Source organism: Camellia sinensis, unplaced genomic scaffold (genome assembly GCF_055761805.1).
Source record: "Camellia sinensis isolate YWXY unplaced genomic scaffold, ASM5576180v1 Unanchor170, whole genome shotgun sequence".
Taxonomy (NCBI): Eukaryota; Viridiplantae; Streptophyta; class Magnoliopsida; order Ericales; family Theaceae; genus Camellia; species Camellia sinensis.
Genome location: NW_028129050.1, coordinates 92,501 through 95,239, shown reverse-complemented (window position 1 = coordinate 95,239; position 2,739 = coordinate 92,501). Strand labels below are relative to the sequence as shown.

The window sequence follows — 2,739 nt, the reverse complement described above, 5'->3', positions numbered from 1 at the left end:
CGTCTCTAGTAAACCAAAGTCATCGTTTAATAGCTATTTTTCTTCAATTTCTTCTCTACAAATTTAAAATTGAATATTTAGTTACGATTAGAAATCTACTTTTCTATCTTCATCCATGGATCCTTTATCCATACTTATTCAATTGGAAGTATTAATCCAATTCAAAAATTATGTTTCGCAATTTCATAATCCAATTTTTCAATTTCTAATTGGTCTTTGAATACAAATCACGAGAATGCATATTTTTCCTCGAATCTGTCATTGAGAGGTAAAGGATTAAATCCTTTTAAGAAATAAAGTTTTTGATCGGAATATGAATTAAACCGAAAGACCCCTTAACTATTAAGGGGGTTAATAGAACGAATCGCACTTTTACCACTAAACTATACCCGCTACAATGTGATTATTGTATACAAATGGATCTTTTGTCGAACAGGGAATTGGGCGTAATCAAGATAGGATCATAAAAAAATCATGAAAATTAGAGTGTTAACTTTTTTCGTGGGGGTTTAATTAGATTCGGAAAAGAGGATTCATTTAAATAACTAAAAAAGAAGTTTTCTCTTTTCTTTTACTGGAGGAATTTTGATAGATACGGCTCGATAAAAACACCGAAATCATAACAAAAAATGCATTGTGTAAGAATTCATAGTTTCTTTTTTTTATTCCAGTTTCCAGTAAAGTAGTTAAAAAAAGCAAATAAAAAAGGAAGAAAGGAATAATAAGAAAAGACACTTTCTTGTTGCTTTAATAGCAAGTATTTTTTTTTCAATCAGATACTATGATTCGTTGGAACAAAAAAAGGCCCGGCTAGATACTGACCTAGCCCGGCCATGGGATAAAAAAGGCCTTTTCGAACAAAATCAAAGAAAAGAAGTCTTCTTTATTTTGATTTTTCTTTATATTTATATTGGATCTTTCCAGCCCTTCTTTTATCTAAATGGAATTGCTGATAAAAATTGTACCATATCTATATAATAAAGATAAAGAGAGAGAAAGAAAGACTTTTTTGAATCCTTACTTTACGTGTAATGTAACATAGTAATTATCTTTTTTTTATTGGGAGAGGTGGCTGAGTGGACTAAAGCGGCGGATTGCTAATCCGTTGTACGAGTTATTTGTACCGAGGGTTCGAATCCCTCTCTTTCCGTTTCCCTTGATGACTTGATATTTGATTTATCTTTCAAATTGTTCAAATCCCTTTTCCTTTTTCGTAGTTAAACGTGTGAAATAGATAAAACCCTAAGAAAATTTGAAAATCAAGCAAGGAAAGCGAAAATCCTTTTTTTTTTTTATTCTTCACGTCCAGGATTACGTCCTGGATCATTAGATAGGAATCCGAAGATGAAGAGAGAAACAAAGAATATAACTACTGTGTAAACGAAAAGTTTGAGAGTAAGCATTACACAATCTCCAAATTTTTTGGAAAAAAAAAAAGAGAATAGATCGTCTATTTTTATACCACATATTCTCTTTTGACACCAAGAAATGAAGTGCTTTCTAGAAATAGAAAATAATTTTCAGAAATTTAAATTCATTTGTCATAAGAGTCTTTCATTACTAAAATTTTCTTTCATACCCAGAATTAGATATTCTGGAGGACCTTATTAGGGTTAGTGTCTTTCATTGGAAAAGAAAAAGAGTCAGAATGGGGAAATGGGGTGATTCAGATTTATCGCATCTATCCAAGAGTTTCAATGTTTGAATTGAGAGTTCATATTGTAAGACTTATCTGATCTTATCAATTGTTAGAATTTCTGGAAAAAATCATGAATTTTCTAGGATAATATTAAAGATCTCATCGAAAACTTACGGCAGCTTGCCAAACAAAGGCTAAGAGAAAAAAAAGCACAGGTATGACTGGCATAACATCTACAATTGGATTCAAAAAAGCATAGGCCTCGGGCAATTTGGCGAAGAAAAAACTACTCGAATAAAGGGCAGAATTAATACAGATACAGATCAAACTAAAGATATTAAGCATAACAGACATTTTGTTCTTGGAGATAATTGCATTTTGATTGAGTTTTTGATATAAGTAAAAACGAAGAAAGTAAGGTAGACAAAAAATCCTTCTTTTTCTTTGAATTCACCCAATCAAAAATCCTCCCATTCTCAAAGGAGAATAGAAGAAATTATACTTTCATACAATATCTTAATTGAATTATATGTAATGATCAATAAATTGAATTTAATTCTATATCTATACGTGTCAAAATCCTAGCAACAATCTAATCTATTCTTAGATATTTGGACTTGAATTGACGACCAACCAATACCAACATTATTCTTTATTAGCGCCGAATAGAAATGAAAATGGGGCGTGGCCAAGTGGTAAGGCAACGGGTTTTGGTCCCGTTATTCGGAGGTTCGAATCCTTCCGTCCCAGAGCATATTCCATTCTATTAGAATAAAGATTCTTTTTTGAACAACTTTCTTTTTAAATTTTAAAGGTCTAATATTGGATAGAATGTGATTCTTCTTTCTGCTTTTTAATGATTCTTCTCTGAATCATATCTTTCTTTCACAAACTTGAATTGAATCGAGTTCAAATGACACACAGATTTAACTGAATCTATTTATAATCCAGATAAGATAGGAACATAGAGCACAAGGATTTGAATTCAAAAATAATTGGGCGGGCTTTTCATCATATGTTTATTCTCTTCATATTTATATTGAGGGAAGTTAGTTACTTAGAAAAACCTTCCGTCCCATATTGAATTTTCAACGATGCAT

At 31.2% G+C, this 2,739-nt stretch overlaps 2 non-coding genes across 2 annotated transcripts; both read left to right on the top strand.

Annotated features, from left to right (window-relative positions):
- Positions 1 to 1,062: 1,062 nt before the first annotated feature.
- On the top strand, positions 1,063 to 1,150 carry TRNAS-GCU (transfer RNA serine (anticodon GCU)). Its single transcript has one exon. It is a non-coding gene; the product is annotated as a tRNA-Ser (tRNA).
- A 1,167-nt stretch (positions 1,151 to 2,317) lies between these two features.
- Positions 2,318 to 2,389, top strand: TRNAQ-UUG (transfer RNA glutamine (anticodon UUG)). The gene has a single exon. It is a non-coding gene; the product is annotated as a tRNA-Gln (tRNA).
- The last annotated feature ends 350 nt before the right edge of the window (positions 2,390 to 2,739 follow it).